The sequence below is a fragment of the Ursus maritimus genome, unplaced genomic scaffold (assembly GCF_017311325.1).
Source record: "Ursus maritimus isolate PB19 unplaced genomic scaffold, ASM1731132v1 scaffold_14, whole genome shotgun sequence".
Taxonomy (NCBI): Eukaryota; Metazoa; Chordata; class Mammalia; order Carnivora; family Ursidae; genus Ursus; species Ursus maritimus.
In genome coordinates this window covers 16,241,117-16,259,508 of record NW_024423786.1, presented here as the reverse complement: position 1 = coordinate 16,259,508, position 18,392 = coordinate 16,241,117, and the positions used below count along the sequence as shown (strand labels likewise).

The 18,392-nt window shown below is 35.1% G+C and overlaps 1 pseudogene; it reads right to left on the bottom strand.

Annotated features, from left to right (window-relative positions):
• Positions 1–77: 77 nt before the first annotated feature.
• LOC103674298 overlaps positions 78–18,392 on the bottom strand; it is a 31,379-nt pseudogene continuing 13,064 nt past the window's right edge.

The following is an 18,392-nucleotide window of genomic DNA, read 5'->3' as shown; positions in this document are numbered from 1 at the left end:
GAATGTTTGCATAGAGACATAAAACTTAATATTGAACTGAAAATTGGTTATACATATGTATTTTTTTAAAAATTGGATTAAATTTTCTTCTTTTCTGATAGTTTAGCAGAATCTGACTTTACAGCAGGAAAAACTTGATGATACAGATTTTTGTGAGTTTCTCCTGTACTATAAAGCTTGTAAAAAGGCTCAGTCTCAAAAGGCTGCACCTACCTGATCTGTTACAGCACCCAGCTCTTTGTATTCTCCAGAGTACCAAATGTATGTCCAGGGGCACAGGGTGATAAGGGTCAATTCCATTATCATATTGCATAGTCGAGCTATCATGTCCAAACCAATGAATCTAGTTACACCAGCAATCACTTATGTGATAAAGATAAGAACAAATAGTGGGGCAGGGGTATAAACTGCATGGAAGATATTTTTGCTATTGTGCTTGATATCCTGGATGTACTGTTCATCTATTTTACTCCCCAACTGCTGCTGATAACACTAGCCAAAATTTTAACCACACATCTTTGTCACCCCTCAGAATAGCTTTACAGATTCTTCCTTAAGCTCCAGCTATTTGGCCTCCAAGGCATTTGGGATTAGCAGTGACTTGTTACAACCACAGATTTTTTTCATCTTTTTATTACACGTGTCTTTAACAGTTTCTGTGGCCACTAATTACCTTCTGCTGTGGCCTGTACATGGATTGGGGATATGGTAATTCTTCACCTTAATAGATTTTTATATAAGTCTTGAAGTATCCACCAGACCTTGACAAGTGATTTTATTCCCTTTCATCTCTTTATTATCTAGGCTCTCAGGACTAAGGCATCCAAGGAATCAGTATTTTCCAGTTTTGATGAATTCATCATCTATTTCTTTAAATTTTCCATCAAAATGTAGATTGGGAACTACCTTTAAGCCATGACCAGGTAGCAGAAAACAGTATATTTTGGTGAAACAGAAATAGATGTGTTTTCAAACATTCTGTAGTTCTTCATGTTGGTTCTCTGAAAACTTTAGGAAGTTTCCCAAAAATTTGGTGCCACCATTGGCTTCCCCAAATTCATGTGGGTAACTTCAGTTCTCAATGAAAAATGTCAGGCTTTAAAATGGCTTCAGGAATGTTGCCTCCCTGCCAGTTAGCCATACTCAGCAAAAAAGCTGAAGATTCTGAAGATCATCCTCTTAGACATTTGGGATAGGATATATACCTATATTAAGCTTATCATTTTTCCAAGGACAAATATTGTGGCTAAATCTCTCAAATTGACTGTCAGATGTTCCCTGAGTGTCCATCAATAACACCAAAACCATTTTACCATCAGGCTTATTGAAAAGGAAAATGACTGCATGTCTGAATTTTTGTGCTCTCTCATTGAGACCTCTCTATGAAAAAACAGTGATCCTTATCATCTCCAATTCAATCAATTCCTGATTGTGCATGTATTTTAACATGAACTCTTTCAGAAATGATTTTCCTTTAATAGATGCTCCAGCAACAGATACAGCACTGATCTCCTTGACCCTGAAAGTCTCTAAGGAAAGCACTTGATTTAATGTGATCTCATCTATCTCAGAGGAATGGCCATTTTTGGCAGTGATAGAACTTCACTGCCACCAGTCTCCAGACCACCATGGCCAAGAATTGTAGGGACTGAAGCAGCTCAGATGGATTTTCAGGAAATAAACAAACAAACAAACAAATGAATGGATCTCAGAAGGAGCCAGTGGAAAAGGCAGGACTTTTCACAAAAATTAACTCAAAATGGATTAAAGACCTAAGTGTAAAATACAGAACCATAAAAATCCTAGAAGATAACATACAAGAAAATGTAGATGATCTTGAGTGAGACAATGACATTTTAAACACAGGAACAAGAGCATAATCCATGAAAGAAAAAAAATTGATAAGCTGGAATTCAATGAAATTAAAAATTTCTACTCTGCAAAATACATTGTCAGGAGAGTAAAAAGACACATTACAGACTGGGAGAAGATATTTCCAAAGGGTGTGTCTAATAAAGGATCATTATCCAAAATACACAAAAACTCTTGAAACTCAGCAGTAAGGGAATAAACGACTTGATTTAAAAATGTGACAAAAACCTCAAGAGGTCTCTCACCAAAAGAGATATATGGATGGCAAATAAACATAAGAAAAGATGTTCCACATTATCATTAAGAAATGCAAGTTAAAACACTGATGAGATGCCACTATACATCTAGTAGAATGGCCGAAATCCAGAACACTGACAACACCAAACACTGGCAAGGTTATGAAGCAATAGAAACTCAGATTCATCATTTTTGGGAGTGCAAAATGACACAGCCACTATAGTAGACAATTTGGTGGTTCTTACAAAACTAAACATATTGTTACCATATGATCCAGTAGTCCTACTGCTTGGTATTTATCAAAAGAAGTTGAAAATGCATGTCCACACAAAAACCTGCACATGGATGTTTGTAGCATTTCTATTCATAATTGCCAAACTTGTAAGCGACCTTGACATCCCCTTGTAGGTGAATGGATAAATAAACTAGGTATATCTAGACAATCGAATATTATTCAGAACTAAAAAGAAGTGAGCTATCAAGCTGTGAAAGACATGGAAGAAAGTTAAATGTATAATCCTATGTAAAAGAAACCAATCTGAAAAGACTACATACTGCGTGTTACTAATTGTATGACATTCTGGTAAGGCAAAACTATGGAAACAGTAAAAGGATCAGTGGTTGCCAAGGGTTAGGGAAGAGGGAAGGATAAATAGAAAAAGATTATTAAAACTTCAGTGAAACACTCTGTATAATACCATAATGGTAGATACATGCCATGTGTATTTGAGCCCATAGAATGCCCAACACCAGAAGTGAACCCTAATGTGAACTATGGACTTTGGATGATAATGACATATGAATGTAGGTTCATCAGTTTTAATAAATGTACCTCTCTGGGGGGGGGGTGCTGATAATGGGGGAGGCAATACAAGTTTGGGGGCAACAAGTTTATAAGAAATCTCTGTACCTTCCATTCAGTTTTGCTATGAACTTAAAACTGCTCTAAATATAAGGTCTATTAAGAAAAAAAAAAAATCTTCTACAAGCTAGAAGAGGAACATGGCCTTGGCAACATCTTGATTGTTGGTCTTCTAGCTCTAGAACCTGGAAAGGATAAATTTCTGTTGTTTTGAGCCACCTATTATGTGGTATTTCATTATAGTAGCCCTAGGAAGAATAAGCATAGCATAAGTTATCCTGGGTGGTTTGGTAATTTTCACTATTAATCTATCTGGAATTATTATTATTTTTTTCTTTAGTTGGATAAGGGAGGGGCAGAGGGAAAGGGAGAGAGAGAATCTTAGCAGGTTCTACGCCCAGCATGGAGTCCAATGTGGGGCTTGATCTCACTACCCCGAGATCATGACCTGAGCTGAAATCAAGAGTCGGATGCTTAATTGACTGAGCCACCACTATTATTTTATAACGTAGGGTAGAGTATAATGCTGCAATGGAAAACATGTTTTTAACTAACATTTCAATTTACTTTGTGTTAATCTGTTCAAAATTTCTATATTTTGAATATTTTAATGAAATTGTCATGTCATCTCTTTTCATTATGTATTTATTAATACAATATTATTAGTGATGATAATGACCTCTTTTCATTTAACAATTTTTCCTTTAGTTTGTCTTTACCATTATATTTTCTCATATACAGCAAGGAGAAACCAAAGGACACTTTTAATACTTCAGATGGAAAATCTTTAGGCAAAATCACCCAGTTCTTTAAGCATATTTTTTGTCTTATACACTACTATAGGCAACCAAATTGCTAAGCTCGATTTTTCTATAAGATTTTCTTCATTTTCCTTCAAGTTCTTGTGTTCCATGCACTTTAAGCTTTTACCAGCACTCTCCTCAGTTCTAAAATCTGTCTCCTATTCTAGAATTGTGTTATTGTAGCATCCAGTTTCTTAGGTGCTGAAATCTGAATTTAGTTACTTATTACTGCATAAAAAATGATCATAAATTAGAAGCTTAAAACAACAAACATTTATTACTTTGCTGGGCTTGGATAATTCATTCACTTCCTTGCCATATAGCCCTCTCTATAGTCTTAGAGTATCCTCACAACATGGCAGCTGGCTTTTCCCTCAGGAAGAATGATCCAAGAAAAGGAACCCAACCTAATTTTACAAATGACATACTATCACCTATGCTGTATTCTACAGTCACACAAACCAGCCCTGGTACATGTGAGAGATAACTCCATAAGGGTGTGGAAGCAAGAGGTGGGGATCATGGATGCTGGAGCAGGGGAATCTTGGAGCAGTTATTAAAGCATGATCTCCATCAACACCATAACGAGTGGGCTTTGTCAAGGATATCAACATAAAATCTGCTTTATCTTCATCTAATAGTGGTCAATTGAAATGGATATATTGAGATCTATTATATCATAGAGATTTCTATGATTTGATTAAGTAGCTAATTGGTACTTATAATCAAAACTAACAGACAAATGATTTAAAAATGTGTATCAGTATGAGGTTTCACCTTTAATATATTCCCACTACTGTGACCCTTGAGGACAATATTATAATGAAGATCGTTTTTATACATGGCATCTTTTTTTTTTTTAAAGATTTTTTATTTTTTTTTTAAAGATTTTTTATTTATTTATTTGACAGAGATAGAGACAGCCAGCGAGAGAGGGAACACAGCAGGGGGAGCGGGAGAGGAAGAAGCAGGCTCCCAGCAGAGGAGCCTGACGTGGGGCTCGATCCCACAACGCCGGGATCACGCCCTGAGCCGAAGGCAGACGCCCAACCGCTGTGCCACCCAGGTGCCCCTATACATGGCATCTTCTTAATCTTGGTTTCAAATGAAGCATAAATGGGAGTGAAGTGCTTATTTGGACTAATGGTGCAGTCCAGTTATTTCAATTAGAGTCACCCAGCTACTAGTGAGCTGACCGTATTATTGGAACCGTTCCTTTAAACTACTGACCAAGTCTTGCCAAGCTCAGCAGGCAACATCTAATGTGATTACCCCCTAATGTGTTACAGCAGTTAGGAAGTCTATAAAACAATTTTAACCGGGCTTAGAAATACCACTTCTATAAAATGGGCAGACATAAAGTTAATTCTTTAATGCATTGCATTAAGAGAAAAGTGTACGTTCATCTCTGCAAACAATCCACTCATTAATCTGGAAAGTATAACATGAGAACACTACTGAAATCGATCAGATCAAATAGAATAATGACAGGTATTGTGATGGGAGCTCCACAAATTCTACTCCAAAATATATTCCCCTATTAGAGCTGCTATAAACTATGCTTGGATTTAGCATCTTGGCAGAAGATTTAAAAAGAAAAGACACATTCACAGCCATGCAATTAGAGGAGAATCGCACCAGCAATTAGTTGTAGAGTAGGTGTTACTTCTGTGTTAGCATCTATTTTCAGTTATTTATGCTTTGGCTTTTTTTCTTTGTTTCTTTCTTTCTGTGAGAGTTTGCAGGCAAACAGTACAGTCTGAGCTCATCTTTGATGGAATCCGAGAATGCTTGTGTTAGGAGGAATTTTAACCTAACCTTGCCAGTTCCTGTTGAGGCTTTTTTCCCTTTGAATCGAGTGATTTTTACTTCTGGAATTTGATGCCTCCTCTGAACTTAAGTAGCTTGAGTGGTAGAACTCATTACCTTCTGAGGAAATACTTTCTATAACAAATCACTTTGTTCAGCTATTCCTCATATGGAGACTCAGTTTATCCACCTGAGTTTCTAAATGTTGACATAAACTCTTCCCTTATTAACATTTACCCTGAGTCTCTTTCCTTTTGCAGAAGACAATCCTTTAAATATTTATGATAGACCCTTTTGTGTGTTTTTATAAGTGGAGTCACCTCATGAAGCTGAAGAATATTGTTTTATTTTAACTTGCTTTAGCATCAGGTTATCATTGATTTTCCTAAGATGGTATTGTGCTTGTTTTTTTTTTTTTTTTTTTTTTTCTTTGTGCTCTTGCAACATCAAGAAGGTGCTTCATTGCTGTGCATTTACATATCATGAGAGATTTGGTCCTTATGCCCACTGACATGGAAGGTGTAGCTTTAGTCAAAAAATTTTGGTAGTCCTCTGCAATAGTATACTTCTTGACCCACAGTGACACATGGGGATGGCTGAATGAAATAACTTGACAGTCTGCATGGTAATGTAAAACTGTTGAGGGCAAATGTTGACCCACAGGCTCATAAAATATAAGGTCAGAGGAAAGTCAAATCACATGTGAGGAGTGTATCTTCTTAAGGAACTGACATACCCACAGGTATATCAAACTGAGACAGGAAATTAAGATGGGGATTCTGTAAGTTAAGTAGTACATGTGCACGCATATTAGGCATTCAAAAGCATTTAGTAACTACTATAGTTGTGAGAATCTGAGTAGTACTCTTCTAGAATGTTGGGGACATTTTGGGGACAGTTCCTAAGTACCAGAATAAGAACCTCGGAGGTGGGGTAATAGTACATGTTTAACTCATTCAGCATTCAATCAACAGGCATTTATTGATCCCTTGTTTTGAGTCAGGTCATGTTTTGGGTACACGGTGCACAATTTTAGGCAGTGGCATAATCAGAAGCCTACCCTATTAAAGTGGTACAATGACCAGAATTAAGGTACAATATGCTGATTTTGAAGTTCAAAAAGAGTTTTGTATCTAGACTATCCTATTGATTTGAAAATGCATTTTACAATAACGATTATAAAAGTTTTATGAAATTGTTCTATTGTGTACAATTTTTATAGCTTTAAAAATATCAATGACATGTTACATTTGCCAGCTTTTCTAGGATTTGAATCCAATGACTAGACCCTAATTTATATTTTACTTGCTCTGATTGGTTCTCATCCAGATTCTTTGCTCTGTGTGAAATTTTAGTTGTCAATGGAAGGGAAATGGGTGAGAATGTCATAGAAGTGCAGAGCTTTTCATGTAATCCAACTCAGTGTAGCCAGGCTAATGCTGTCCATGAGCTTTGTGAACAGAAGCTGGTGTATACTAAATTTCTCAGGGACTATAGTATGAGGTGAGGCTTCTAGATTCATACTATAGAACTGAACGCAAAGCACTATAAAGGACTACATTTTCATAAGCCCCAGGTGCTGTCCACCAGTAGGAGATGATAATATATTTTTTAATAAAAAAAAATCCAACTTGTTTATGAAGAAAGGTATTTTTATTAACAGAGCCCCTAGACATTACAAGAGTTGCTAAATGATATTCTAGGATCTTTTAAAAATCATATTATAACAGACTTTCATTTCCAGAAAAATGGAATCGACATACTTTCCCACATATCTTCCTGCTAAGTAAAGCCAAAAACCCTAAACATTTTATACAAAATGAATATAAGACTCTGAAGGTGGAGGGAAGAAAGCATATTGGCTGAAGATCTTGGGACTGAGGGAGAACATGATGGCAAATTCCTTGGATTTTCTTTTTGAATCTCACAGCCCAGACTTAGAGGAAAGGAAGCGAGCCATCCAGGAAGGTCAATGGGTGAAAACAAAAATGGCTCAACAAAAGCCTGCTTTCTCGAGCTAAAGGAGTGGAAAAGGAGAGTCTAACAAGAAAGAAAACTTTTGGATAATACTGCTTTACTCTAGCCAAACGCCCCTGAAAAGACTGTAGTCCCACTTCCACCAGCAAAAGCCAAATGGGGAGCCTAGAGCACACTTACTAGGTAGTAATGAGGTGTTCTAACCTCCCACCAGGTGGTATCAGAGAAGGCAAAGTAGGAAACTGAATATCTCATCCATGTCAGGAAGTAATGAGCTCCCTTCTCCCACTGCAGAGTCTGTGGAGACCACACACGGAACCTAGACTTCCACCCCCAACCCTGTGGTTTAAAAAAAAAGAACAGACTGGAGCAGATGCTCATTTCCTTTGTTTTCCTTCCACACTTTAACCATAAAGCTCTCCTGTTTTAATTTTAATTAATCAAGCTAACTTTTAAAACATCAAGCAATTTTAAATTAAAAGAAATAAATTTTGTACTCTTCACAAAATCAGTGGATCTGGAAACTCTAGGCCCAAATTCAGCTGCAGCTTAAGAGCATTTGTCCCTTTACATGCTCATGCATTGTGTAATTAAACACAATCTCCGATACTCCTTGTGACCTCCCACACAAAGTATAAGTGTCAGTTGCCATTTGACATTGAGCTTGCACTTTTTTTTCTTATTTATAATGAAAAAATATCTCTTACCTGTTGCTCAATCAAGAATGGAAAAACTAAGCAACAGTCTAAGAGAGATTATGTTATTTTTTCTTATAGCTGCCCAGCTTCCCATGGATGTAACCTTCAGGCTCCTGTAGGTATATACATTTATAGTCCTCAGTATTACCTCTAGATCATTGGTTTCAACCTTGGCTATACAGATGAATATTGTGGAGAAATTTAAAAAATCTCAGCCCAGTCTGCTCCAGATTAATTATCGATTAATTATCAAACTAGCTGCAGGTGGAACCCAGGTATGAGTATTTATACCTTCCAGGGGATTTTGATGTACAACTAAGGTTGAGAACCACTACTTAGATATTCTCTAAAATCTCTCCTGTTTCATAAATTCTAAGACTTTAAATTCTGAAGTCAGTTGTCCCAATGTTTGGTGAGGTTCAATATATTGTGTGTAAGCTATATATTGGGGACCTGGGATTGATGCAGGAACATTAGTTGTGGACCTCTGCTTGCTGAGCTGAACAATCATACCAACTTTTTAGATGTGCAGCTAAATCTAACAATGAACATTCACACCCAGAAAAAAAGTATTGTAGATTAATCTTAGTTCTAGGGTCAGTGTTCTGTGTAACCCAAGAAAGTCATTTTTCATCCTGGGTCTCATTTTATTTTTCCATTTATGACTCAACAGCATATGCATACATTGCTGTACTCATGTCATATAGTTGTGGTAAAGACAATATAGAAAAATCAAAATAAAAGTACATAAAAACATAAACCTACTATAAAAAACATAAAAGGACTTATTTCAAACCTACTGATTTATACTTCAAATTCAGAAAGGTGATCACCAATTTGAAATTTTTATTGCAATGCTTAGGTAAGAAAATTTAGCCCCTGGTCACCCTCCAAGGTCCAGATTGCATGTCTCTGGTGGATCACAAGGTTGATAACTGAAAGTTTTATGGGTTCAATAACCAGCTATGAAAAGGCCTACAATGATCAGGAGCCAGTGGCAGAGCTCAGAGCCCAACAGTTTTTGTTATTTGTGTTCATACTTGTTCATTCTCTAGAGAAGGCCAGAATATTCTATACAAAACCGTGTTCAGTTCTCAAGTGCAAAACTTCCATGACTGGAAACACATCAAGGCTTTTTGACAGCAGATAACTTTTTACCTCCTCTCTGAGGGGCTCCTGTTCAGAACAAAAATGTAATATAGCTCAGAGTGTTATCAGAGCCATTATAAAATGCACCTGGGCATTCTGAGATTCATGCTTAATGCCTTTCTATAATTTGTGAGAATGTGTGCAGAGTCCTTATAGCATGCTAATAACAGTGTATTATGCCACCATGCAGCACCACAGTTCCAACTTATATAAGGATAAAGCTATGACGTTGAAGGCAAAGATGAAGACTAGAATTGAAAGTTAAAAAACAAGGTTTTATCGAGGCCATTGCTGATTTGGGGATAGAGTAATAGATAAAAATTAAAAATAGTAAAAACATCCAAGTGTATCTTAGACTGAAACTCAAGTGGCGTTGTTAAGGCAAACTTAAAAGAAACCTAATCATTGTGTGAGGTGTTTATTTACTTTTTGTAGAGAAAGGTATTGAAATAAGTCTATATATTCTAAAAAGTGGAGTGTCTACTAAAATAGGCAGCCTAAATTAGAACATCACCCATCTTCCAAACGTGTGTGTGGTTTTTTTTTTCCTTCCTGAAAAAATATTACCTTTATAAGCTAGAAACACCTTTATCTGAGACAAACTTCTTCTATCAACAGGACTTCAGTTTTATAACTTGACGCTGAAGAATGAAATCACACCCAAGTAGTTACTTTTGTTTGTGATGTTGCCCCAAATTGATTTAAAATCAGTCGTGCCACTTGGAGTTCAATGAAGGCAGGCAGTGAATCTATATGTATTCCAATGATAGATTGATATACTGATAATGAGAACCAGGCCTAAATTAAAAGTAATTTCGGATGGACAGATGTTTTCTGAAATTCATGAAGCACGGCTTCTTCCATAGAAGTAATGATGAGAATGGCATGGTCATGTGAAGAACAGAATGCAGAATTAGAGTAAATCTTCATCTATTCCATAAACAAAACCAAGGCTGATGATAAGTAAATCAAGGTATTTGAGTTTTACCTTTGAAAAGAATGTAAAATGTTACAGGTATCTCAGGAATTCCTGTAGACACTCAGTAGGACTTGAGAGAGAAATAATAATTATACAAAACAGTATTTTACTGGGTAAATGTTTCTTTGTTGAACTATTATACCTGAGTGAGAAGTAGTGACACCTGTTTTGTTTATATCCATTATTGTCTATTTTGAGGTGGCATCGTGCCAGCACAGTGTAAGGAAAACCTGATGATGATTCTCTAAACTGAATCCATTATACTATGAAATCACCTTTTCTACTACATTTTATGAATGACTATAGAAACTTCAAGGTTTTAAAAATGATTTATATAATCTAATCATTCATGTATAATTAATTCTAATAATTTGCATGAGTGTTTCGGGTCATTTTGGAATAATTAGCCATTGTTGAGGGTTTTTCCCCCCATCAATTAAACTAATTGCTTTTCACATAGGTGTAAATTGAATATTGATCCCCATTTTTTTAAACTCACTTGCATAAGCAAATTATGCCTAATTGCCAGCTTACCACATCATTACACAGTTATCATCAATTATACAAAAATATACTCTACTAGACTAATGAATTCTTTGTCGTGTTTTGAAGGGCTTTTTAATTGTAATTCTTGAAACAATGTTGTCATTAAAAAAAAATTAAACACCATGTTTAAACCCATAACACAATAAAGCACATTATTGGTTAACAAATATACCAGTTCCTACCTAGATAGTCATTAATCTTAGAATGTAGAGAATTCCTTGAAACACATGGAAAACTCATTATTGTTATTAAGTATAGTGAATATAGTGAATACACACAAACAAATATTAGACTATGTTGGTTCTTTTTTTTTTTTTTTTTTTACCTTAATCCTTTCTGTTTCCTCTCTTTATTCTTTTCTACCTGATGAGAAAATCTGAGAGGATCTGAAGAGGTTGGAAATTTCGAAGAATCACCAATAGGGAACAGAACATTTTTTAAAAAATCAGGAGATAAAATAACTCTATTCATCATTCATTCTATGCAATGAATTATTGTCTTCTGGTGGCTTTGCTGGGTATTTTGCTTCACTATTTTCTAGATTAGATCCTTTAAACACACACACACACACACACACACACACACAAAGACAGGAAAATAAATAATGCCAAAATTCTCCTTGTAGCTTTCTACACCATATGATGTAATTTTCACACATTAGCTCTTCATAGAGATTGGAAGTAAAACCTAAAGGATATATTAAGTGCTTTTTATATGTGGCAGTATGGTATCAGTATGAAAGTCTTATTTTAATTCTTAGATATCCCAATAATAAAAGCATATGAATATGGACCACTTTTTTATTGGTGCTCACTTCATGGAAGGCAGACTTCTCAGTTGGATGTCATGTTGAGCAACTTATGTTTCCTAAGGCTGTGTCTACACCCAAAAAGAGAAGCAGAAGATAAGAAAAGCTTCTAAATGATTCACTTGCTTAAAATTGCTAGACAGTGGGTCTTGGATTGCTTGTGGGCATTGTGAGAATCAGTTTTTTATTTGCTCTCTGTGGACCTAATTTTTCTCTTTTCCTCTTCCACAGAGGTGGAGGAGGGAAGAAAGAAGTAAATGTTGCTTTACTCTTCTTGATACCAAAATGGGATGTTTAAAAAAGCATTTAGGATTAACCAATTTAATGAAGTTTGGCCGTTTTCTTAAATTGGTTGGGTTTTGTGGTTTTGTTTTTTGTTTCTTTGTTTTTGTTTGTTTGTTTTTGATGGGTGGGGTAGAACATGGATGGGCTTCAACATATTTAGCATTATGCTAAATAAAATAAGTCAGAGAGTGAAAGACAAATTCTTTATGTTCTCACACATGTGGAATCTAAAAAAGCCAAACTTATAGAAACAGAGTAGAATGATAGTTACCAGGAGCTAGGTGGTGAGAGAAATAGAGGGAAATTGGTTAAGATACAAACTTTCTGGTATAAGACAAGTAAGATCTGGGGATCTAGTGCACAGTGTGGTGGTTATAATTGATAATACTGTATTACATACTTGGAACTTTTTAAAAGTATAGACGGATCTTAAATGTTGTTACTATCCGCACATACACAATTATAATTGTATGACAGGTTGGAGTTGTGAACTAACCTTATTGTGGTATTCATTTTGCAATATATACATGTATCTCTTCATCACATTGTACACTTTAAATTTACATGCAGTATATGTGAATATCTCATTGAATCTGGGGGAAATATTAAAAATAGCAAAAAAAATTATGTATATATGCACAACATGCCAGGAACATCTTAGATTTGGGTGTATACTGTTGAATGAAACAGATATGGTTCCTTCCCTCAAAGTATTAAGAGAAACAGACATCAATGAAATAAGTACAGCTTATACTTAATGGTAGATCTTAAAAGTTCTCATCTAAGAAAGAAATTGTAACTACATGAGGTGATGGATCTTAACTAAACTTACTGTGGTAAAATATACATATATCAGATCATTATGTTGTGTGCCTTATACACCTAATATAATGCTATATATCAATTATAACCCAATAAAACTGGAGAAAATTTAAAAATTACACCATATATTGTATACTCAGCTTATAGAAACTTAGGACATCAGAGGTAGAAGACTCCTTGAAAATAACATTTAAATTTTAACATTATTTGATACTCTTGGTGATTTTTGGTTGACTTTAAACCATGGCTTCAGTGATGACTGCCAAGCAATATCTACTTGAATACCTAGAGTGACAAGCGCTCATTACCTACTGAGGTAGCATAGAACATTTCCAGCGTGCTTTAATCATCACAAGATTCTTAGATCCATTCATTCCCAGTTCTGCAACTCTTTTGGCACCTGGAATGAATCTAATCTCTTCTTGCAGGTTTTAGTTTTGAAGATAACTCATCCCTTCTTTTCTATTGTCGACCAAACATTCTCAAATTTCTGTAAAACTTGTATAGTGTCAGACCTTTTAAAAGATTGCTGTCTGGATTTCTTCAATGTGTATTTCATTTTCTGATGGTATTTAAAGTTCGTATAAAGGAAAGTTATTTATGGAAATCATGAAAACAAAACAAAATCCCAAACAAGCAAAAATCTATTATTTTCCCTTTTACATAGTTTGAAGAGTGATCCAAATAGAAAATTAAAAAGTCACCTTGTGTAAAATATATGTATTAAGAATATTGGTACAGAATAATATGTTATATAAGTAGCCCTACAATTTGTGCTGTTGTTATTTCTTAAAATTTGTGTTGCACTGAATTACTATTGTATTTGGCAAAAAATCTTGGGATATTTAAAATCTTTGACCAAAGTAGCCCTGCTAAACTATTGATTCATGATAAGGTTATAATTTCTGAAATAAATATTTAGTCTAAAGATTGCTAACTAGTGATGAAAAATAACATTTAAGTTTAAACATTATTTGACACTCTTTGCGATTTTCGGTTGATTTTAAACCATGGCTTCAATGATGATAGCAGTATAAAACTGATCTAAGCTTAGGTGAATCCAAGATGAACTCAAATATTTTCAGTATAAAAAACTTTTTAATAAATTCTTACTTTCATTCCAAAGGATTAAAAAATTCACAACCTTTATTCAGAAACTGTATTTGGGCTCAATGTTATTCTTCCTTTCTAATGGTTATTGAATACCATCCTTTGTTGTTTATAACGACAACATATTCATATTTCCGAACATTGACTCAAGACATTCTTACATTAACTTGAAATAAAATTGAAAATAGCACAGGCCAGGCCTGAAAGTACTCAGCGAACACACATAAAGAGTAAATTTAAAACTCTCCACAACAGAAACCACACACTCTTGCTTTAATTGCTACAGAGAGGTCAGTGTCTCAAACAAAACAGGGGTAAGAAAATGTGCTTTTATAATAGGCTGATGCTATTGCAAAATAAAAAGCAAACTAAGGTCAGTCCTTCTTCCCCAACTTGCTTACTTTTGGTTACATCTCGGAAGTGATTTCAAAGCAGATTTCAAAGGGCAACATCTGTTGTTGGAACCGTGCATAAAGAAGTTTAGAGAGAACTAAGTTTATAGATAGCTGAAGAATTTATAAAAGCATGGGGAAATGCTAAAGAGATAATAGTGAATTTGGAAGATATGTACTGAACTCATTCTCTACTTGCATAAATAATTTTGTCAATAGGATGAAACTAAAGTGACTTAGAGATTCATGGCTCCAGCATGTCCTCCTTCAATATGCTGGGAAGGGTTTCATTCAAGACATCCCATTAATAAGGAAACAAACGGCAAATTTAGTTCTTTTTATATTAACTACAGAGATATACCTTTTGTTAAGAAATTAGAATCAGGGGCGCCTGGGAGGCTCAGTCCTTAAGCGTGATCCTGGCGTTCCGGGATCGAGCCCCATGTTGGGCTCCTCCACTGGGAGCCTACTTCTTCCTCTCCCACTCCCCCTACTTGTGTTCCCTCTCTCGCTGGCTGTCTCTCCCTCTCTGTCGAATGAATAAATAAAATCTTTAATAAAAAAAAAAGAAATTGGAATAAAATTTTTTACATAGTGTTAGGTCTAGTGGAGTATTTTGAAAATATTTCTGAATATTAGCATATAGCCTCAGTATTTTATACTTTTTTATCACCATAGAATTCTGGCTAATGCCTAAAGCAATTAAGTGTGGACTGGAAACTTTAAAGATATTTCTATTTCAAAATGTGCAAACAACTGGATGCTCTGATATTTATTTGTGAATGGTGAGGTGTATCTGAAATAGCATAGTTTTAGAGCCCAAGACATGGTATTCTACCTGGCCCTGTTTTATTTGGTGACTATCAAGTGATATTTTAAGATGTATATATTTCATTATTATGTTAAAAAGTCAAGTTGAAATACAGAAGCACCTTCATGATGTTTTTCTTCTTATTTGCTTTACAGACTAGAAAACAGTTTCAGGTTAAAAAAATCTTTGAAGATTGACCATATGTTTTTTGTTTAGGAACTATGAAAAGTAGAATTACAGAGCTAAAGCATGAGAGAAAATATGTCATGTGTGTAATAAATTACCTGCAGTGTCTGATAAGATGTCCTTTTTTGTAAGCCAAAATTAAAATTATATATATACTTACATTTGTATGCATACACACATTTTTTTCTCAAAGTATAAATGAATTAATTATTGCAAAGCAACCTCATAAATTCTCATGAACAAACCTAACTTTGAATTACAGGGAAGTTTCTTAGAAACTGAATGTCAAATATTAAAGAATTTTGGTCATCTGCAAAGTATATTAGTCCAGGAATATGTACTAATCTGGGCTAGAAAATCATAGAGTGAGAAAGAATGGGATAGGGAGGAGACAGGAAGACAGGTTAATCAGACATTTGTAAAAAGCTCTTCATTGGTTTAACTGGACAGTTTCTCTCCTATATAGAAGCAAAGAAAATATCACACCTAGTAACAGTAAATAGTTTCCAAAACAAAACAAAACAAAACAAAAAAAAGTTGCATCATGTCAGCATGTTCTTATAACAAGCGCTAAATAAAGTCATTATACCACTACCACAGTCCATTTTAATTTCTATTTGTCTCTCTCTTTCAATAAAATTTCCTTCAAAACACAACTCTTTATCTCAAGAATCTAATACAGTGCCCAACATGTAGATGAAAACCAAATAAAAATTCTTGTTGCTTTAGCCTTTAAATTTTAATCATCATACCTAGAACTCTTATTTGCATAATTATACAATTAAAATAACTAACTGGTGTGAAATGCTTTCCGTATGCCAAAAAGTGTTTTAAGGCATTTCTGTTTTAACTCATTCATTCATTTCAACAACTCTGTTGTTGAGGTAGGCACTTTTATTTATCCATATTATACAAAGGTGGAAACAAAGGCACAAACCAGAAAGGTTATTGGCCCAAAGTGAATGAGTGGCAAGTCAGCATTTGAACTCAGACCAATTGAATCAAGAGTCAAAGCCCATAACCATTACAGTGTACCATCCTTATTACTAAAATCAAGAAATGCCTTGGGGTCAAGGTAATTTTCCATAATTGCAGTTATAATTTACTCCATTAGCATTATGGTTAATAAACACATTATTATTTAACCAGAAAAATTGAATCCAGAAGTGGCAAAAGTTAGCAACTGAAAGTGTAGGCATGTTCAGAATTAATGTGGCTAATTACCAAGGTAAGCCATCTATTTTGAGACTACAAACCATTGAGTTATGTACAGTCAGAGATATCCAGATAATTCTGAGAATATGAAGGGAGGAAAAAGGGGCCAAAATGAAAGGAGTGAAAGATGCCGCAGGGTCAGACTTGCTTGACCTGATCATGTAGCTTAGGGCTGGTCCTGCCATGTTTAATATGCACTGATCATAGGTTTCATCTCACATACCAACTCTAGGTAATTGGGAATGGCTGCCTGTAACATGGTATTGAGATAGAGTGTGAGGTCCAGTCTGGTCTGTGTTAGAGTGTGTTCTGCTCTCCCTTTTCAAGGTCTGTGGTGAGCTTGGATAGACTATAATGGTCTACAGAACCCACATGTGTGTTATCCCTACATTAGATTAACATTTCTATGGCTTGATTCTTGACTCTTAATGTAGTAGAATCACTGATCAGTCCTGTGACAGAAAAAAATATGGCTTTACTCTGTACCGTTTGTTACTTGAACCGGGAATATATATCACCTTAAAGACTATACACTAGTGTTAACAGTAGGAAAGTATTTAGAGAAACTATTTTGAACACTGGCTGGCTCCTGAGTTTTTATTGACCAATATGGCATCATAAAAGCTGTAGGTATATATTACATATATATTATATAGGAATGCCTGAAGCTTTGTATCCAATCCCAGCTATTTTTCAATTCACTTTTACACCAAGAATTTCCAGTGTGTTCTGAGTTTAATTGCTTCCCTCCAAAAAGATAATTTGAGGGGCGCCTGGGTGTTTCAGTCCGTTAAGCCTCCAACTTCAGCTCAGGTCATAATCCCAGGGTCCTGGGATCTAGCCCTGCCTTGTCAGGCTCCCCGCTCAGCAGGGAATCTGCTTCTCCTTCTCTCTCTACCCCTCCCCCCGCTCATTCTCTCTCTCTCAAATACATGAAATTAAAGAAAATATATATTGCAATCCCGGCATATATCAGAAGCTAGAAAAGGCAAAGGATTCTACTCTAGGACTGTTAGAGGGAGAGTGGTCCGTAAGACACTTTGATTTTGGACTTCTAGCTTCCAAAACTGTTAGTTAATAAATCCGTTTTAAGTCAGCCAATTTTTTAATTCAATTTGAACATTTTATAAATGAAAACATGAATATGTAATTTGTGAGTTTGTTTTCATTTGCACTGCTATATTCTATTATATAAATTACTGTCCTTTTTAAAATTCATTCAACTACTGATGAATCTTTGGATTTTGTCAGTTTGGGGCTATTACAAATCATACTACCATGAATTTTTTTTTTTTTTTTTTTGGTGCATGTCTTTTGATACACACACATATGTATTTCTTTTCATTATATATTGAGGTATAGAATTGCTGGATAATAGGGTAAAAAGATGGCAAACATTCTAAAATCATAAGATTATTTTACTCTATTTCCAGTATGAGGCTGACATTTTCTCTAGAGTCTTGCTAAAACTTGATGATGTCAGTCTTTTTAATTTTAATTTTAATGTTTTTTTTTTAATTTTGTTTATTTGTCAGATAGAGAGAGAGAGATTGCCCGAGCATAAGCAGGGGGAGCAGCAGGCAGAGGGAGAAGCAGGCTCCTGCCGAGTAAGGAGCTGGATGCAGGACTCAATCCCAGGACTCTGAAATCATGACCTGAGCTGAAGGCAGATGCTTAACAGACTGAGCCACCCAGGCATCCCACGTCTTTTTAATTTTTAAATTGATATCCTATTATTGTAGTGGAGATATAGTGATATCTCATTATACTTTCTAAGATCTCTTTAACTTACATTCTATATTATGCGGTTATGTTTTGAAATGATTTAAGT